This window comes from Pagrus major, chromosome 14 (genome assembly GCF_040436345.1).
Source record: "Pagrus major chromosome 14, Pma_NU_1.0".
Lineage (NCBI taxonomy): Eukaryota > Metazoa > Chordata > Actinopteri > Spariformes > Sparidae > Pagrus > Pagrus major.
The window spans coordinates 9,141,153-9,162,161 of NC_133228.1; the positions used below are offsets into that span (position 1 = coordinate 9,141,153).

Below are 21,009 nucleotides of genomic sequence, written 5' to 3' on the forward strand. Positions count from 1 at the left end.
CCTGAGTCCTTCACAGAGAAATCCACAGTCCAGCAGCATTAAACATCTTCAACATGTCATCCACAGGCTTGTATAGGCAGCTGTGAGAGACGGGAGACCTTTCCCGTCTCATTATTCAGGTCACACTACAATCCGATCACATGTGGCCAATAAACAAGTGATTTAAGATAGTCAGTCCCTTTATCAAACAATATTCACATTTAGGAGCAGGGACCTGTGGATATTTGGCATTTTGGCGTAATTGATCACCTAAATAGCTGCAGATGAATTTACTGCTGAACAATTTGATTAATTGGCTCATCCTTTAAACTCTACTTTCTTGTAGAGTATTTTTCATTGTGGTCTTGTTAGTTTTAAATAAGCAAAGTAACTGTGAACATCTCCCATCACTGATCCACTGCCTTGTGCATGGTTGAGTAAACCCAACAGCAACATTTGTATTAAGAGCTATTTGCTTAAAACAGTCTGAGACGTGTTCTGTTACCCATAAAGTGGCTAAAACAGAGTTTCTGCTGGCATTTAATAGGATAACAGGATTTTAAAAGTAGTTCGAGTGATCTTTAACTCACACCAGTAATCAATGAGCACATAATTCATGGAAAGTGCTAATTAAACAGAAGGCCACATTTCACCTTGTTGTAGGACACAAAACAACCTGAAAGGTAAAGTCACTAACAGAGGCTTTAATTAACATTTTACACTTGAAAGCCGACTGATATTTTCTCATTTGCAATTTAAAAGGTGTGTGTCCTTTTTTCATTTCCACATTAAAAGGCCCTTCATTGGATATTCATGGCCAGGCAGATGTGTTAGGTTCCCCTCAGGCAAAGTGTTCAACAGTTTCCTGTTGACCAAGGTCGTACTCTCGCTGTCCGCTGGCACTTCCTCTTCTCAGCGAGGACACCAGCTCATTAATGTGTTGACATGCAGATGAAAGTCTTGACTGATCTTGATGGTAACTGAATAAAAAATAAATGTCAATGAGTCGCTCTGTATGCTGTGCTTGAAAGATGCAACGCATACTTTGATGAAACACAGTGTGTGCTCAGAAGAAAAAAGGGGCTCGTGTCTGATATTCACCTCTGCTTTAATTAAAATATGGGTTGCTGCATCTTTCACAGCATATGGACCGAAAAATAAAACTTAGATGTTTACTACCACGAGATGAAATGTTCTAATTGTTCAGGAAACATTAATCACTTTTTGGTTACACAATGTTTTTGGAAATCAGTAAAGTTTTTGGGTTAAAGGGGCTCAGCAGAACATCTGTGTTGTGGCGGAAGCCGGTCATTAGTTTATGTTAGCGGACTTTTAAGCTAAAGTTAGCTCTTGTTGCTCTCTGTTAGCGGAGCGGAGAGTGGCACTGGGACCAGGTAGGCTACTTGAGAATATTCATAAGTCACATCCATCCAAATGTCGCTCACATACGGCCAAATTATTGAAATTATTAATAGGCATTTGCCAAAACATTTGCAACTCATGATTGGTTGCTAAGAAATAACTGTCACGCTGTCCAGCCACAAGCAATCAACATGAAGCCACGTTAGCATGTCAAGCTAACAGTTTTAGGAGGCAAAACTTATCTGCTATCACTTTTTCCATCACTAGTGAGAGGGAAATGTCTCATGGCACTAGCCTAACTTACATTATTAGGCTAACATATTAGCATGTTCTGTACTTTAAACATTGTGTTGTACATTTAAATGTGAATTTTAACATTTCCAACATACCATATTTTGTTGGAAAGCATTTTAATCAAGCGTCATGCCAGGTGTGTCGACTGTATCCCATTACCTTATTGTATATTATATTAGCAAGTTAACGTATCTTTTGTTATAACTTAGCTTTTTATCTAGTTCGGTTGGCTACACGACATTTACATCTGGCAGTGAACATCGATGGTTTGCTGTTGTCTCAATAAACATCTATATAATCCACCATCCATCAGCACTAGGCATCACTCTGAGTAAACACACTTCAGTAGACTGACTTGTTTGTGTGCGAGGCTGTTTTTTTGTTCTTACAATGCAGGTGATTTAGTGATAAACAACTCTATTGTCTATTGAAAGTTGTCTTGTGAATGGTTTATTGCCTCTGTAACAGCTGCTCAAAGGTGTGAGACTCATCCTTTGGTTCAGGTAGACAACTCCTTTGTATTCAAAGAGGGCAAATGGGGGCAGCTGTGAGGAGAAACCCCCACAAACTGCTTCCAAACCAACACAAAGAGACGAGACACTGCTGTTCTGACATGTGATTGAATAGTTTCATCAGATGTCTGCTTCTGTTGTTTTATTTAACATCATGTATGCCTGTTCCAACAGCAATTAAACATTTTTGGCAAAGCGCTACATGCGACTATTCCTTCTGCTCCATTTTCTCTCATCTTCAGTCGTGTTTTAATTAAAAGTTGTCAATAAAATGGATTGTGCTGGAAAGACGCTGTTGGCTGTCGGGCAGTGGATCGATTCTTTGGCCTACTTATGGCACGGGACCTAAATCTGTGTGAATTCATGTTATTCTGCAGAAAAATAATGAAAACTTTAATTCCACTTACAGTTTGCTACATCCTTAATAAAAACTTATTTGTGCAAGGAGCATTTAAATTTGTATTTCAACTAATGATTCAATAAGATAAGAGCCATGTGGTTTAATTCCAGTTGGCTCATCTGCTATAAATTGGCTGAAACACAGGGAAAATTAAATCCTTGTCTGTAGCTGAATCACCATCTAACGTCCGACCTGATCCAGTTTATAATAACTTACTCTACTTAGGGAATCTGATGCTTTCTCAGCGCCTCAGTGTGCTGACTTCTCAGCGGGGAAAAAACAAACAAAAACACAAACTTAGCAGGAATCTAGGGAAGGAATGCCATGTTGGAGTATTTTGCCTGCTTGTAGTGATTGATTAGATCCCTGCAGACTCCAGTAAGGTTTTTGGGAGAGCAGAGGGGGGATCTCAGCGTCCCAACAGGCCCACTCATCGATGGGCTGATTGCTTCCTCATGGTCTCCTCTGCCGAGGCCTCACACTGCTAACCAACACCAGACAGCAACAACACCTCCCTCTAGCTTGACAAGTCGTTTAATGTAGAGCCCAAGGAGAAATCTTACTTCTTTCTTGAAGTACGTGCCAAAAAATGTGATAGTTGTTTGAGATAATTTCACTTTCCTTCAGTGTAAGTCAACTTGCACATTACTTTTCTTTTCTTCCTTGAAGGTTTTGAATACCCTGAGATGTCTCATCAGAGGCCTCAGCTTGAAATGTCTGCTGTTGGCCCCTTGAATCATCCCCACAACCGACACCACCGATCCCATCATGCCTTCTTCCTGCACGCTGTACGAGCAGAAAGTGTGCAGCAGCCTTGCAGTATGCCTCAGCTCTCACATTCCTCTCCTGGTGAAATCATATTTTCTAGCTGCCGCTGATTTGTTTGGTCACAGCGGCGCCTGCATGATATATGTTTTTCTGGCTGTGAAACACCTCCCGTACCCCTCTCTACACCCCCACCCTCAGACAGTGTGGAGTGAAGTTTGGAGGTATGTGGAGCTGCAGGTCGGTCCGTCCGGACGGTGCCAGAACCTCTGCAGTCTGAGCGGAGCACGTAAAGATGTTGGCAGTGAGCTCGCCGAGCTGCTAATGCTGCACGTGGCTGGCAGCCAGACATTATACTCAGAATAGCAACGGTGCTGAAAAATGCCTACCCAGCATGCCTAGCTCCAGGTATCGCTGCCTGCCAGTAACAACATACAGTAAAGGGATGGAATGGCAGGGAAGGTATGTCTCTGTGTGTGTGTTGCTTATATAAACCAGCAGAGCAGCTAAGAAAGAAAAAAATGTTATGCCACACATTAAAAATATAATTATCTTTTTAGTTTTGAGGCAACTATTCATTCATAAATGTTGAATGTGACATGAAATTTTGACTTAAAGAAGATTTTAGCTGCCTTCAAGTGGAACCCAGGAGCTCACTGTCACGACATGAGCAAGCCTGGTGTTCAAGTGGTTCAGTCATGAGAACACCATGGCTCGACGATGGCAAAATGGACGCCAAAAGACTCCACTGAGGCTAACAATTTAGCAAGCTAGCGCACGGGTAAGGTAATGCAGGAATTGCAAAGGCATAATGAGCTAAAAGATGAGGCTGCTGGGAAGATGAACACATAAAATAAAGACATAACAACTATAACAAAAAACTTTTAGTCAATTTCTACTTCTGATGCCATGAATACCACAAGAGAGGCATGTTTTAAGGAGTCTTCTCTTGAACATGGTTAACACAACCCTCCTGGAAGGCTATATTTCCATTTATAAATCTTTACTTCCTGTAGGTGGCGCTCTTTTCTTGGTCAGTTAATGTTTAAACTGCTCTAATCTGTGTTTCTGTATTAACAATGGATCAAATTGCCATGGCTAACATGAAAATAGTCGCATGTAGTAACAAACCCACAACAAATTATCACCTGACTGTTTTCCTCCCTCAACTTAATGGAGCATTTTAGCATCTTTTAGCTTATTGTTTTGGTTGGGCTGCCAACAACTTTACTGTGTTGGCTCACTCCCAAAGCTCCCCTCAGCTAAACCTCACGTTACAGCCGCAGCAGGAAGCTGTGGTGAGCCAGAGACTCTGATAAACCCACCATGCACCGCCTGCCCAGCACCTAACAACAGATAGACAGCAAGTTAGCAACTTGCAGGTGAACACAGAGGAGCATGTAGCAGATAAATAGCCAGATATTTAGAAGAAGCTTAGTGTTCTTAGAGGGAAATTTGTTTTCACAGCTAAACAGATATAAACACAGCTCTTCCAAAACAGAGACGAAAACTGAGAAATTATTGGTCTTATGTTAGTTGGCTGACCAGGAACACGGCTCTTAAAAAAAGAAAGCTAATGTTGCTCCATCTCTGCTGGAAGTGTAAAGTAGCATCTGTCTGCTAACACATTTAATCGATCAACTTTATAAAATGATAAAATGTCAGTTTTGTGTTTACAGATTGTTTCGCTGTGCCCAAATGGCCAAAAATATCAATTAACGCACTGCTGCTTTGGTTTCCTCCAGACTAATCACATGTAGCTATACTGTCTGCTGCCACATCAGCTTCACAGAGGAGGTCCAGAGAAAATCTTGTCAAGGAATTCGAGCAGCGAGACCACTGGGGCCTCTGAGGTGGGCATTTTTTCGTCAGCAAGTCTGAGAAGGAGCATCACTGGCTGTTTTTATGGTTGGTTACAAAACGTCTGTTGCATAATTTTTTATTATTGCAACAATCTGCTGTCTCTGCTGTTTTCAGACTTACTGTTGAATTTGAATTTCTCCCAGCTTTCACAAGTTTAATAAGTTGGAGGTCTGGCAATTGACCCAAAACAAACCAGTAATATAAAACACATGATTTATGTTGCAGGAGGACAGCGGAGCTACCGGACACTTATTAGCTGTCGTAAACCGTCTGTATGTCAGCAATATATTTGCATGAAATGATTTCAGGTTATTACTCTGAGTACATGTGCATCGTGTCTGAGGAGGAGAGGATTTTTGGATGGTGCAGCGTGAAGCCTGGTTCCAGATGTCGAGCCATATTCATGTTCTCGCAGCCCAACACAGGAGCATTTAACGTCAGAACAGTGTGCGTGTTGTCAGGGCCGAGCCTGTGTGAGGTTGATGTTGACGGGTGGCTGAGAGGCTCTAAAGTGGCCTGTGTTAAGGTCTGCGTTGTGTGGCCGCCGCCAATTATGAGTCTCAGAGCCCCGAAACAAAATGTCCGCTGTGCGAACTGGTCAGCGGGGATAAATGAGGCAGTGTGTGGAGCTCGCTGCCTCTTATAATTAATGGGACGACTGACTTTGGCATGGAGTGTGGTGGCCCAGACTGATGGCCGTATGATTTGTCAACATGTGTCCTTTCACCCAATAATTTCACCCCCCCCCCCCAAAACACACACACACACATACACACACACACACACACACACACACACACACATACTGCCTGAAAACAGAAAGACAGCTACTTTTTCTCAACAGCTTTGCCTCGGAGCAGGTTCATAAAACCCAAACTCGATTATCGTGCTCTTGACACCAAGGTAAAGAGAAATTTCACTCCTAATACAGAAATCATTACATTTATCAATATCAGTTATCTAAATGTGAAAAACACCAGCAAACACAGCACAGACATTTTCACCTTGGGTTCAAGGTTAGAGTGTATTAGCTTCAGGTTCAAATTGATTGTAATTATCTTTCACCCTACGGTGAAATCGCAGCTCATTGGTAACCCAATTTTCCTGTATTTGTTAGCTCTTATTAGACTAGCCTGCTTTTCATCCAATAATAACCCCGCTGCATGCAGACACACTGACCGAAAAAAGTCAGTTCAATATCCAATTTAAGTTCCCAATCAACCCTTTTGCCCTTTCCCTCACTGACATTTACTCCACACCACTCACTGGCCGTGCTCCACTTAATTAGTGTGTATGCGTGTTTCACATGTACACATGAGTACACATACTAAACAGGCACATTGCAGTAGAAATCATGCAAACTTCATTTGACTGGACAAAGAAAGGAAGGGAAGAATATCCACCATGTTAGAGACATATTAATAAAGTGCTGTTTTCAGAGATGTTGACACTTTCTACTAAAGGGAACAAGTGTGTCACTGGAGTGAAGCTCAAGTGTGAAGCTTAAATTAAACTCTACTAAAGGCACAAAGGCAAAAGTTCTGAATGGCAACATTAAAAAATGAGGCTGAAAGCCTGCCAATCGTAGAAAGGGGGGAAACGGCGAACACTTTCAGAAGCACAATCCCATATCGCCGTGTTGGTGTTGTTCTTGGAACATCATAACAAATGTTGCTTCAGGACCATCGTTGAAGCTGAACGATCAAGTTTTAGTAATGTCATAGCTTAGCGAGACAGGAAAATTACACACAATGGGGAAGACATGTTTAATGCTGTGAAAAGGTCCATTTGAACCCAAACCAAACAGCCACAGAAAAAAACTGAAGTAAACTTAATGTAAAAGTAATAAGTTAACACTATAACAATGTAAATATTCGTAGCCATTTCCAAACATTAATCACTTTTTATTTGGCCATATGTGAGCAGATTGTAACATGACATCATGAAAAATGAGACCTTCACCGTCTGTTGATTTCTTTGTGAAAAACTCAGGTCGGATTTTCCACAACAGCCCAAAGGATGTGACTTTATATAGTGGTGTTATTCCTGAGGGCAGTCTATTCTCAAGGACATTCATGCTGACACGGTGTTGTACACGTGAAAGTTACAGTTGAAGTAACTGTGTGAAGAGAGGTTGAAAGAGAACTTTTAAATATTTGTATTTTCTCGCACCTGGCCTGTCGCTGTGTGAAGTCAGTCTCAGGGAGTTTGCGACAGTAGAAAGGAGTGGTTGTCTGATGCTGACCAATCTGAAAACACTGTGTCTGAGGCTAAGTTGATTCATAGTTATGTGTTAAGAGGCTGCAGCGTACAGAACCTTGTGTCATTAGTCCAGAGTTGCTGTGATGATATGAACAGATATCTATGGTGAGAGAAAACATTTTTTTTTGGAGTACCTTTTTGTTTTTTCCCCCTTTTTTCGCTCTGGCCTGAATCATAAATGGCCCACTTGAGTCCATAGTGATTCTTTGTCTTGCTCAAGGACGCTTCAGCAGACCCTCTGGTTGAAGAGGACAGGCTTTTGTGTCCCTAGAACCTAATTAGGATTTTCTTTCTTGCCTATTTTTCTATTTCTACCCAGTGTATCTCAGGCACGTCTGCTCTCAGCATCACAAATCAGATGCTTCTTTAATGCGACTCTCACATTACTGAAGGTCTGACGGTGATGGTGTTTGACTCTGGCTGTGTTCTGCCAAACAAGGCGGCAGTCACACCAGACCTCCTTCCTGCTGAGAGCCTCCAACTCCAGGACCCCCCACCTTCACACACTCACCTCACTTACCCCTCCCACCCTCCCACCAGGAAGAATCAGCGGTGGGTCCACAGCAGTGATAAAGAAAGCCCAGCTGTTCAAACACTTGGAGGGAACACAGCGGGGGTGGGTGGAGGGATGCATCAGCATATTTACTTTACAGAAATCAAACTCCATGCACATCAACAGACCGCCACATAACACACATCTTCTTTGGATTACTATCTCTCTCATTTAAAAAAATTCTCATACTGTTTACTTTTGCACATTCCTGCACAAAACTGCACGGCCCTTTCATTTAAATAAAAGTCACACTGTATTTTATTTTTATTTTTATTGTTGTAGCTCGCATTTTTAAGAGGGTTGTTCTTTGCTGTTACGTAAAGGTCAGGAATGGTCTGAAATAAACTCTTCCCTGAAACTTTTTAACAATGAATGAAAGTCCATTTGACCTCAGTGCTCCAAAGACAAGGTTATAAATCTTTCATCATTTAAAAGAAGGCACATGTTAGATTGTATATTGATTTGCTCTTTATTTACACAAGTTGACCGAAGCATAACCGCTGTGATGGAGACATTTGAGGAAGGCAAAATTAAAATGAGGTTTTGTTTCATAAATACGGCTGAAACCTTTTAAAGCAGAATATTTTCAAAAACCCATCATGAATGGACAAAAAGGTGAATAATACAAACATGAATGCAGGTTTTTAGGCCTCCATCACATCAGATATTCAATAAGAGGACTGTCAGCTTGATATAATCACAGTAGTAAATTCAGTAAAAACACTTTTTTACAACACTAGCATACTGGTGAGGGTCACAGCTGACAGGGATGTTATCTTTGATGTGCTGGAGAACATAATTATCACTCTAAGTAAAAACATTTTGGTGCAAACCTTTCAAAACAATGTCAAAGGAGTTTGTGTTTCAATACTGAGCTGAAGATAAGTGGGAGAGAGAAAGGGACATCACATCACATTGATCCCTATAACTTGTTCATCATCGGTCTTGGGGCACAACAGTTAAATGAATCCTGTTATTAAAAGCCAACAAACTATCAGAAGTGTCTGATTCTCCTCACCTGCTGGCCGGAGCTGAAAAGAGAACAGACGCATGCTTTGGTACGACTGCACTGACAGGACTGTGATGTTTGTGGGGGTCGTCACATTTGCATTTCAAAGAACACTTGTTAGACTAAACCACATAGCTGTCAGGTCAGTGATGGGTTAAATGGGTCATTGCTGAAAACAATGTACTGTTAATAGGTGACTCATTTTTGAATAGATTAGAGGAAGTGGATGTATCTGATGGGAGATAAGTGGGAGAAATGCCTGCAGGGGAAATGTGTTTTCAGTTAGAGCGTGACAGTTTGGACTAAACACTTTCTAAGTGTCACTGGACTGCTTATTATTTTAATTCAGGGAGGTTATTGCACTTTTACTCGTTTTACTTTAAAAACACTACACAAACAACAATTGCTTGTGATTATCAGTTGTGATTGGGTGACACCCCTCCAATTGTCAGGACTGGCCCCAATCAGCCTGATTATCTGTGTTGTTTGTGCAGCATTGTGGAAAACAGGAGGGGGACAGAGCACCCTCACAGCACCTCAGGGACTCTGATTACTCGACCCAGCCCCCCACCCAACTTTTATCCTCAACTAACCTCCCGCCGCTTGCCTCCGGAGTGCGTGCCCTCCTCTTCTCACCTCCTCTGTTTCTCCATCCTGACCTATTGTTTGGAGGCCGACGATGCACGGCATTCAGGCCCGGCTTGAGCTTTTTGTTTCAGAAGCAGCAGGAGATACCTGGTCGACCATGCGACAAAAGAAATGTATGAGAGGCTAAATAACTGAGCTGATATCTTGCTTTGCTATCAGCAAATATTTAGAGATTTTAGACTTGAATTGGACGCTAAAACATTTTAAATAAATAGCAGTTTTCTATACAGAAAAAAACTGCTACAGATTTTTAAAATATTTTTGGAATCAAAATAGCAGAGTGGCTGCCAAAATGACCTTTAAAGTTTGTGCAGGATCACTCCCCAAACGTTGGCTACTTATATTTTCACAGGCTCATTTATTGAGCCTCATTGCTTGTTATAGCTCATTAATATCGCAATGAACAGGCGCCTATACTGCTGGTTCCCTACCATTTTGTCTGCCATACAACAGCCCCATAAGATGAGCTCAAACACCTCTTCATTGACACAAACCAGTTATGTTCACAGGCGTCAAAAGAAAGTTCAACATTTTGTGAAAAGTGTTCATTTTCCCAGAGTTAAAGGGGCACTGTGTAGTTTTGGAAAGGAATTTCAAACTCAGAATTTTTATATTTACAACATTAATGAGGTAATAACACAAACTCAGAAATATTATTTTTTTCCAAAACTGAATAAACAAGCTGTTCTCAGAGGTAAATAAGGTCCCCAGAAACACTGTTTGAAGCTAGAAAGGTGGCAAGGTACGCCACATGTAAACAAAGTAAAACAGTATGAAATTGTGTTGTCCTTTAAGATCAGTTTGTTTAATCAGTTTATTGAGCCATGAAAATGGTAAATATGAAGCTACAGCCACCAAATCGTCAGCTTACTTTAGCATAGCATAAAGACTGGACGTGGGTAAAACAGCTAGCTTACCTTTCTCCAACTAATCATTGCAACATTAGCATTCATTTGTAGTGTGTAATGTTTCTGAACACGCTGCACATGTGAGTTCAGTATTTTCTTCTTTTATCTCCGTTTTTTGCTCTCAACCAATTCCTGAGAGAAAATATCTCTGACTTTTCTCCACCATGTTTAGGCTACTAGCTAGTGGCTAACTTTGACAGCTTGCTGTTTGGTGCTGGACAGGTAGTGCTTTTGAGGTTTTTTTGTTTGTTTGCTGAAACAGCTGCCTGCTACACCTGGAATCAACGTTCATGAAAGCTGTATAGTGACTGAACCAAAACACAAAAGCTACAGGCCTTAAAACCCACACAATTAGCTAAAATATGCTAAAATGGACAGTAAAGGTTAAAGGAACAGCGGAGTTGGTGATAATTCTCTGTGGGTATGTCACCTCCTGTGACATTTCTCACATATATGTAGTCATGTCATCCATTGTTAATATGAAATAATGATTAGTGTGACTTTAAAGTGCTCAGAAAACATCACATTTTAACATCTCCCATGACAACTGGGCAAACTGCATCTGTTGAGGAAGCCTGTAAGATGTGACTGTCAGCTCCTTCACAGCTCATAAATCCACCTTCTGGTAAGATTGTTCGGTTTCCAAGGTAAAGAATTAACTCTAACTATTTTGAGGATAATTGGACTCAATAATAGACTGAATGACTAGTTAGAGCAGAGATTCATGGCAGCATGAGGCAGGTGGAGGGTGTCTATGAATACAGCTGTAGGATGTCTCCTCACTCCTTCACCTCCACCCCGGAGGGAGGTGTTGAGGTGAGAATGCAGCCCTACCCAGCTGCAGTCCCTCTGACCCAAGCAGGCGGGGTCCTCGCTGCCTTTGTGGAAACAAGCTGACAGGAAAGGTAAACATCAAGGTGTGGAAAGAGCCTCTTCCTTCGGTGGTCTCATCAGTCACAAAGGCCGACGTGGTTTAAATGCAGCTTTAAATCAGGGACGCAGGCCGTTAAGTTAAACACCAGCCAGCAGAGGCGAAAAATTATGATGTGAGAGGTGATGTGATGATGTGAGAGCACAGTGCTGCTCTTCCCCTTTGTGTGAAGGATTTCTGGTGCATAGTGACCTCTAGAGGTGGAGATAATGGAGAGGAGGGAGTGCTCACACTGAACTTAGTATGTGCAGTACTGAGTATGGTCTGTGTGAAATTTTAATGGATCAGTGGTTTTCATTCAGGGGCCATCATCAGAGAGGAGCACATTAAAAAATTCACACACACACACACAGTGATTTAAATAAAGCTTTAGATTAGATTTTATCTAAATGTAGATAACATTTTTTTTATATTTACACATATTTTGTAGACAAACAGAAAGGAAGGATATAAATATAATTAAAAAACAGTCTGCTCTGTCCTTGTGTTCCTGTATCTCCCTGTCCCATCTTCCCTTCATGTGTCTCTGGCCCTCTTCCGTGATTCCTCGTGTTATTCATGTTTTGTACCTTGCCTTTTCATTCGTACTTTGCTTATTTGGTTGTGCGTTGTACGTTGACAACTACTCAAAGCCTGAGGGTGCAGCTTTTGGACACAGAAAGAGCGTTAAGAGAGTTCGAGGCTTGCACCAAAGCCGAACAGCTGGAGTCCGATCTTGTGTTTGAGAGGGCTCAAGTTCAGAAGCTGCAGGAGAAACTGAGCAAGATGGACAAAGCTCTTCTAAAAGCTTGAAGACTATATAAAGAACCCAGGCTTCCCATCAAGCCCGAATTGAGGAGCACAGAGAGGAGACCAGGAAGATTGCATCTGCACTGAAACAGGCCGAGGATCTGTTGGAGACTGAACATCTCTGCTGGCAGCAGGAGAAAACCTCCCTGCTGGGGGAGATGGAGAAACTCAGAGCTCTCTATGTGGCTCAGCTGGACATGCAGAAACACAAGAACAACACTCTTGTGGCTGCTCTGGAAAAAGTCAAGCAACAACCGGACAGGCATCGTAGAGGCAGGAGGAAAAGAAGCCACAGAAGGCTTCAAGAAGACTCAAAGCAGCAGGAAGTAAAGTTGGCTGTGGAAACATCCCAGGCTTCCCATCAAGCCCAGCTGAAGGCACACAACGCAGAAGCCAGAAAGATTGCAAGGATCTGCTGGAGACACTCTTGTGGCTGCTCTGAGGAATGTTGAGCAGGAGTTGTAGAGTCATCAGATGGAGTGGCAGGAAGAGAAGTCATCCCTTCTTCAGGCCACACAGGATCTTATGAAGACTCTCCGGGAAAAGGAGCAGGAGTGGGAGGAGAAAGAAAACTCCATGATGTCCCAGCTGGAAGATCTCAAGAGCAAGAAGAAGAAATAGGAGGAAATATTGCATTCTTTTTCTTTTTTTTAGGCTGAACATCAAACTGAAACTCACTGCCAGTGTTTCTTCTTATACAGTTTTGTATGTTCATTGTAACGGATCAATACGAGCAGTTATACTATATTTAAATCATTTGTCAAATGCAAAGCTTCAGTGCTAATGCAGCACACTCTTTGCTGACTGTCCAGTCAAAATACATAAAGTATATACATGTAACACATATTTAAAGCATCTTCATATTCTTCTGATTGTGATTTAGTGTCTCGTGCCGTCCTTGAACACTTTGTGGTCTCAAAAATAATTTCAAATGAACTCAGTGTGTGTTTGAACAAGCTCATTCAAGGGTAAAGTGCACTTGGATGCCCTCTACAAATATTGAGGCTGCTGCAGTGTTTGGTTGGACTTAAACAAATCAATGCTGCATGTTGAACATTACACTGCACTGTGTACAGTAATGTATGTAACATTCAGTGTCAACAAATCCCTTTGGATAAGCTTGTACAGTACATGTGGTGCTACAGATGACAAAAACAGCACATCTCCACCCGGCTCTGAGAAGTCAGGACACCGGGCGTCATGTTTTTCCTACATACTCCAGGTGTCTCTAGTAAAACAGATGTTGATCTCAATGGGACTTCCTGGTGAAATAAAGGTGAAAGGCTGCCCTCAAGGAATTACCCTGAATTGATTGCTCACTGTGGTTGGATTCAAGAAAAAACTTAGTGCATCTGTGACCCTTCGGATTAATTTACCACACCGCCCCCTGCTGGTAGGATACATCATGTCCACTAGTGGTTCTTCATCCATGTGTCGACCTTGTCTAATTTATTTGAGCACATTCCTTCTTTAACGAAAACATTTTAAAATGTCCAACAGGGAGGGTCATCTCGAAGGTCAAACATCAAATCCAAAGAGTAAGTCAATATATATATATATACATATGTACCTCACCTACATCAACTTTGACTTACTTAAATTAAATTAAATAACATGTCCAAAAAGGAGTAGGAAGAAGTGTTATTTACTCCTACCCCCTTTCACCCACATTAAATACCCATATCAAAGTGCTTCTATTCATCATGTGCATCTGGAGAGTAACCTACCAATGAGAAAACAAAGAAAATTTCAACAAATGAAATCCCCATAATGTTTTTTTCTTCTCAGGGCAAAATTTAAACTTGAAGAATACATCCACACACACATACATACCCACATACAACACATGTATATACAAACATAAATACACACACACACACACACACACACACACACATATATATATATATATGTATATGTGTGTGTGTGTGTGATTCACCCATACATGAACATACTTTCATGTACAGAGGTAACATAAAAATCTGTAACAAATAAAGTCGATGAATAAACAATGAACACCTGGTGATATTTAAACACCTTCCTCACTCCTATATTGTATAAACCTCTTTTCCTTATATTTCTTTTTGAACTGTTTTATGGTCTCCACATTCATTCCATAGTCTTACTCCAGCAACACAAACACAAAAAAGTCAACCCTCAAAGTCATATATATATATATATATATGTACTATTAAAGTTGAATTATTCTTCAATTAGGGAAGAAACATTGAAAACCTTCTCTTAATTGATGTATTGCTGCTGGGTAAAGGGGCAATGTGTAGTTTTGTAAAAGAAATTTAAACTTAGTATTTACATTATACATTACATTATTATCATTAAGGTAATATATACATGTAATTCAAACTCAGACATATTTATTTTTTCATAACGGAATAAACACGCTGTTTTCACCTAACCCCAGAACAATGTTTGAGGCTAGAAAGGTGGCGGGGTCCACCAAATATAAACAAAGTAATACAGAATGAAATTGTGTCAGATCAGCAGCTATACTGACAAGCATATTGCAAACAGCTGATCAGTGCTCTGCCTGAACTAATGATATGCTTCAGCTAATTTATGAATAAAAATCTTGACATGGAATGTTGAACTGAAATGAGCCACTGCTCCACGCAAAAGTCTCCACACTTGACAGAGAGAAGAGTGATCGCTCGTCTCATTCGTTTCCCAAACGACTGTCGCGTTTCAACTTGTGATCATTCAGGAATTAAACTGCTTCCAGTTCGGAGGGAATCAACCACAGCTTCGAATCATATTGTGGAGCTACAAATGGCAAAAAGCATCCAACAAGCTGCTAAGTTATTGTTTGGATATAGAAATCTAAAGAAATGCTGAACTTTAAGAAGAAACACCACAGATGTTTCATCAAATCTTGTAAGAAGTTGGAAGAATTATAGGAGAAAAGACCATATTTGATAAAATAATAGCCATCTTTGGGTTCCAATATTTGTTTCTGTTTCTCATGGATCATGTTCAACCGACATGCTCCCTCACCAGCGCTCTCAACTATACTCTGTTATGAGACGGAAAACCTTTTTCTCTCGGCTTCCCCTGCGAGCCACACCTCTCCCTCAACAGTGCGAGCTTGTCTGAAGTTTCTGTTTGGATACTGGGAGCGCCATGCGTCCATAATCTGAGCTCTCGTGTTTGTGTTTTTTATCCACGACCTGAAAGGTTATTGTTTACACTTTCAAATGCTGAGGATCATGTGAATTCTCACAGACTACAGCACAGGGTTATGTTGAGATGAAAATACCAACTGGGCTGTGTGCTATGTAGCACGAGTGGCTTTCTATATGTAATGAAAGTAGTCACTGGAGTCTTTAAACATACTTATGTACTTTTAGTCAAAAATATAACTCAATATATCAATATTGTTAAATAATCAAAATACAGAGAACTAGCTTTCATTTTACTATAAGAGGGCTGACTGAGGCATAGTAACCTCCTGAAGTCTTCTTTATCCACATACTTGTAGTGTGAGGTGTGAGAAGAGTCGACCTCCACCCTTTTGAGTGTCCTCAGTCCATAAGAGTTAATGCAGCCCTGAAAAATGGCTCATTTTTTTTGTCTTAATCAGCTGCGCTAAGGTCTTGTCTACTAAGTGTACAAATATTTTCCCACTTTGTTGAAAAAAAGTTTCTGCCCACAAAACTTTTTCTCTTATAAAATACATCCACATGAGACTGCGAAACCAACGAAAAGAAACAAATCCAAACGCTCAAACAAGTATGCCAGGCCAGTAGATGGCAATAAAGTCTTCATCGACGATACTCAGAAGGTTCTGAGCATGTCCACGCTGAACACTGGGTGTCCAGAAAACCCTCTCATTCATTGCTTTGTTCTCAATAATGCAAGTTTCAGCGTGTGGGTAGCTAGCTTGCAACTTGTTGTTTCATGTAGCAATGGGGTTTTCCAAGCAGATAGCGTAAGGAAGGGGGCAACAGGCGACAAATGATAGACTTATTCATTCTTTCAGTTAACCGAGTCTAGCCTTTTGACCATGACACTTACTGTAGCCTCGAAATTTGACCCTTTTTCTCCTCATTACGTAGCCCGGCTTCGAGCTCCACGTTGGCGAGGATGTTTTGTGATAAGCTGTCCAATCATCCGTTGGATTTGTGAGGGATGGACACAGATGTCGCGTCTTGACTCTGGGTAACCTGACGCAGTTTCTGACTCACTGCATGCTGGCTGCTAAAGGAAAGGGAACAGCAACCACCTTGTTTACATTTGTGCCATTAGCAAACAGGTTACTGTTCAGTGTGTGGGTACCTAGCTTGCAACTTGTTGTTGCATGTAGCAATGGGGTTTTAACAGACTATTCTTCCCCAGCTTAGGCGCAGTCGGTAGAGCATGAGACTCTTAATCTCAGGGTCGTGGGTTCGAGCCCCACGTTGGGCGAGGATGTTTTGTGATAAGCTGTCCTTCATCAACTCAATCATCCGTTGGATTTATGAGGGATGGACACAGATATCACATGTCGACTCTGGGTAACCTGACTCATCGCATGCTGGCTGCTAAAGGAAAGCAAACAGCAACTACCTTGTTTACGTTTGTGCCGTTAGCGAACAGGTTACTGTTCAGAGTGTGGGTAGCTCGCTTGCAACTTGTTGTTGCATGTAGCAATGGGGTTTTCCAAGCAGATAGCGGAAGGAAGGGTGGAACAGGCGATGAATAATAGACTGATGCCAACAGTGTACATCTGTTAAGTTAACCGAGTCTAGCATTTTGACCAGGACAGTTACTTTAGCCTCGAAATTTGACCCTTTTTCTCAATCTTACGTGGCCCGGCTAGCTCAGTCGGTAGAGCATGAGACTCTTAATCTCAGGGTCGTGGGTTCGAGCCCCACGTTGGGCGAGGATGTTTTGTGATAAGCTGTCCTTCATCAACTCAATCATCCGTTGGATTTGTGAGGGATGGACACAGATATCACATGTCGACTCTGGGTAACCTGACTCATCGCATGCTGGCTGCTAAAGGAAAGCAAACAGCAACTACCTTGTTTACGTTTGTGCCGTTAGCGAACAGGTTACTGTTCAGAGTGTGGGTAGCTCGCTTGCAACTTGTTGTTGCATGTAGCAATGGGGTTTTCCAAGCAGATAGCGGTAGGAAGGGTGGAACAGGCGATGAATAATAGACTGATGCCAACAGTGTACATCTGTTAAGTTAACCGAGTCTAGCCTTTTGACCAGGACAGTTACTTTAGCCTCGAAATTTGACCCTTTTTTTTAACCTTACGTAGCCCGGCTAGCTCAGTTGGTATAGCATGAGACTCTTAATCTCATGGTCTTGGCTTCGAGCTCCACGTTGGCGAGGATGTTTTGTGATAAGCTGTCCAATCATCCGTTGGATTTGTGAGGGATGGACACAGATGTCGCGTCTTGACTCTGGGTAACCTGACGCAGTTTCTGACTCACCGCATGCTGGCTGCTAAAGGAAAGCAAACAGCAACTACCTTGTTTACGTTTGTGCTGTTAGCGAGCAGGTTACTGTTCAGTGTGTGGGTAGCTCGCTTGCAACTTGTTGTTGCATGTAGCAATGGGGTTTTCCAAGCAGATAGCGGAAGGAAGGGTGGAACAGGCGATGAATAATAGACTGATGCCAACAGTGTACATCTGTTAAGTTAACCGAGTCTAGCCTTTTGACCAGGACAGTTACTTTAGCCTCGAAATTTGACCCTTTTTCCCAACCTTACGTGGCCCGGCTAGCTCAGTCGGTAGAGCATGAGACTCTTAATCTCAGGGTCGTGGGTTCGAGCCCCACGTTGGGCGAGGATGTTTTGTGATAAGCTGTCCTTCATCAACTCAATCATCCGTTGGATTTGTGAGGGATGGACACAGATATCACATGTCGACTCTGGGTAACCTGACTCATCGCATGCTGGCTGCTAAAGGAAAGCAAACAGCAACTACCTTGTTTACGTTTGTGCCGTTAGCGAACAGGTTACTGTTCAGAGTGTGGGTAGCTCGCTTGCAACTTGTTGTTGCATGTAGCAATGGGGTTTTCCAAGCAGATAGCGGTAGGAAGGGTGGAACAGGCGATGAATAATAGACTGATGCCAACAGTGTACATCTGTTAAGTTAACCGAGTCTAGCCTTTTGACCAGGACAGTTACTTTAGCCTCGAATTTGACCCTTTTTTTTAACCTTACGTAGCCCGGCTAGCTCAGTTGGTATAGCATGAGACTCTTAATCTCATGGTCTTGGCTTCGAGCTCCACGTTGGCGAGGATGTTTTGTGATAAGCTGTCCAATCATCCGTTGGATTTGTGAGGGATGGACACAGATGTCGCGTCTTGACTCTGGGTAACCTGACGCAGTTTCTGACTCACCGCATGCTGGCTGCTAAAGGAAAGCAAACAGCAACTACCTTGTTTACGTTTGTGCTGTTAGCGAGCAGGTTACTGTTCAGTGTGTGGGTAGCTCGCTTGCAACTTGTTGTTGCATGTAGCAATGGGGTTTTCCAAGCAGATAGCGGAAGGAAGGGTGGAACAGGCGATGAATAATAGACTGATGCCAACAGTGTACATCTGTTAAGTTAACCGAGTCTAGCCTTTTGACCAGGACAGTTACTTTAGCCTCGAAATTTGACCCTTTTTCCCAACCTTACGTGGCCCGGCTAGCTCAGTCGGTAGAGCATGAGACTCTTAATCTCAGGGTCGTGGGTTCGAGCCCCACGTTGGGCGAGGATGTTTTGTGATAAGCTGTCCTTCATCAACTCAATCATCCGTTGGATTTGTGAGGGATGGACACAGATATCACATGTCGACTCTGGGTAACCTGACTCATTGCATGCTGGCTGCTAAAGGAAAGCAAACAGCAACTACCTTGTTTACGTTTGTGCCGTTAGCGAACAGGTTACTGTTCAGAGTGTGGGTAGCTCGCTTGCAACTTGTTGTTGCATGTAGCAATGGGGTTTTCCAAGCAGATAGCGGAAGGAAGGGTGGAACAGGCGATGAATAATAGACTGATGCCAACAGTGTACATCTGTTAAGTTAACCGAGTCTAGCCTTTTGACCAGGACAGTTACTTTAGCCTCGAAATTTGACCCTTTTTCTCAACCTTACGTGGCCCGGCTAGCTCTGTCGGTAGAGCATGAGACTCTTAATCTCAGGGTCGTGGGTTCGAGCCCCACGTTGGGCGAGGATGTTTTGTGATAAGCTGTCCTTCATCAACTCAATCATCCGTTGGATTTGTGAGGGATGGACACAGATATCACATGTCGACTCTGGGTAACCTGACGCAGTTTCTGACTCACCGCATGCTGGCTGCTAAAGGAAAGCGAACAGCAACTACCTTGTTTACGTTTGTGCTGTTAGCGAACAGCTTACTGTTAGAGTAACTCGCAAGTTTCAGCGTGTGGGTAGCTAGCTTGCAACTTGTTGTTTCATGTAGCAATGGGGTTTTCCAAGCAGATAGCGTAAGGAAGGAGGCAACAGGCGACAAATGATAGACTTATACATTCTTTCAGTTAACCGAGTCTAGCCTTTTGACCATGACAGTTACTGTAGCCTCGAAATTTGACCCTTTTTCTCCTCATTACGTAGCCCGGCTAGCTCAGTTGGTATAGCATGAGACTCTTAATCTCATGGTCTTGGCTTCGAGCTCCACGTTGGCGAGGATGTTTTGTGATAAGCTGTCCAATCATCCGTTGGATTTGTGAGGGATGGACACAGATGTCGCGTCTTGACTCTGGGTAACCTGACGCAGTTTCTGACTCACCGCATGCTGGCTGCTAAAGGAAAGCAAACAGCAACTACCTTGTTTACGTTTGTGCTGTTAGCGAGCAGGTTACTGTTCCTTGTGTGGGTAGCTCGCTTGCAACTTGTTGTTGCATGTAGCAATGGGGTTTTCCAAGCAGATAGCGGAAGGAAGGGTGGAACAGGCGATGAATAATAGACTGATGCCAACAGTGTACATCTGTTAAGTTAACCGAGTCTAGCCTTTTGACCAGGACAGTTACTTTAGCCTCGAAATATGACCCTTTTTCTCAACCTTACGTGGCCCGGCTAGCTCAGTCGGTAGAGCATGAGACTCTTAATCTCAGGGTCGTGGGTTCGAGCCCCACGTTGGGCGAGGATGTTTTGTGATAAGCTGTCCTTCATCAACTCAATCATCCGTTGGATTTGTGAGGGATGGACACAGATATCACATGTCGACTCTGGGTAACCTGACGCAGTTTCTGACTCACCGCATGCTGGCTGCTAAAGGAAAGCGAACAGCAACTACCTTGTTTACGTTTGTGCTGTTAGCGAACAGCTTACTGTTAGAGTAACTCGCAAGTTTCAGCGTGTGGGTAGCTAGCTTGCAACTTGTTGTTTCATGTAGCAATGGGGTTTTCCAAGCAGATAGCGTAAGGAAGGGGGCAACAGGCGACAAATGATAGACTTATTCATTCTTTCAGTTAACCGAGTCTAGCCTTTTGACCATGACAGTTACTGTAGCCTCGAAATTTGACCCTTTTTCTCCTCATTACGTAGCCCGGCTAGCTCAGTTGGTATAGCATGAGACTCTTAATCTCATGGTCTTGGCTTCGAGCTCCACGTTGGCGAGGATGTTTTGTGATAAGCTGTCCAATCATCCGTTGGATTTGTGAGGGATGGACACAGATGTCGCGTCTTGACTCTGGGTAACCTGACGCAGTTTCTGACTCACTGCATGCTGGCTGCTAAAGGAAAGGGAACAGCAACCACCTTGTTTACATTTGTGCCATT

The 21,009-nt window shown here is 42.5% G+C and overlaps 6 non-coding genes across 6 annotated transcripts; all 6 read left to right on the plus strand.

The window, feature by feature from the left end:
• The first annotated feature begins 16,622 nt into the window (after positions 1-16,622).
• trnak-cuu (transfer RNA lysine (anticodon CUU)) lies at positions 16,623-16,697 on the plus strand. Its single transcript has one exon. It is a non-coding gene; the product is annotated as a tRNA-Lys (tRNA).
• Positions 16,698-17,081: 384 nt separating this feature from the next.
• On the plus strand, positions 17,082-17,154 carry trnak-cuu (transfer RNA lysine (anticodon CUU)). The gene has a single exon. It is a non-coding gene; the product is annotated as a tRNA-Lys (tRNA).
• An 841-nt stretch (positions 17,155-17,995) lies between these two features.
• trnak-cuu (transfer RNA lysine (anticodon CUU)) lies at positions 17,996-18,068 on the plus strand. The gene has a single exon. It is a non-coding gene; the product is annotated as a tRNA-Lys (tRNA).
• Positions 18,069-18,908: 840 nt separating this feature from the next.
• On the plus strand, positions 18,909-18,981 carry trnak-cuu (transfer RNA lysine (anticodon CUU)). The gene has a single exon. It is a non-coding gene; the product is annotated as a tRNA-Lys (tRNA).
• Positions 18,982-19,365: 384 nt separating this feature from the next.
• Positions 19,366-19,438, plus strand: trnak-cuu (transfer RNA lysine (anticodon CUU)). The gene has a single exon. It is a non-coding gene; the product is annotated as a tRNA-Lys (tRNA).
• Positions 19,439-20,298: 860 nt separating this feature from the next.
• On the plus strand, positions 20,299-20,371 carry trnak-cuu (transfer RNA lysine (anticodon CUU)). The gene has a single exon. It is a non-coding gene; the product is annotated as a tRNA-Lys (tRNA).
• Positions 20,372-21,009: the final 638 nt, after the last annotated feature.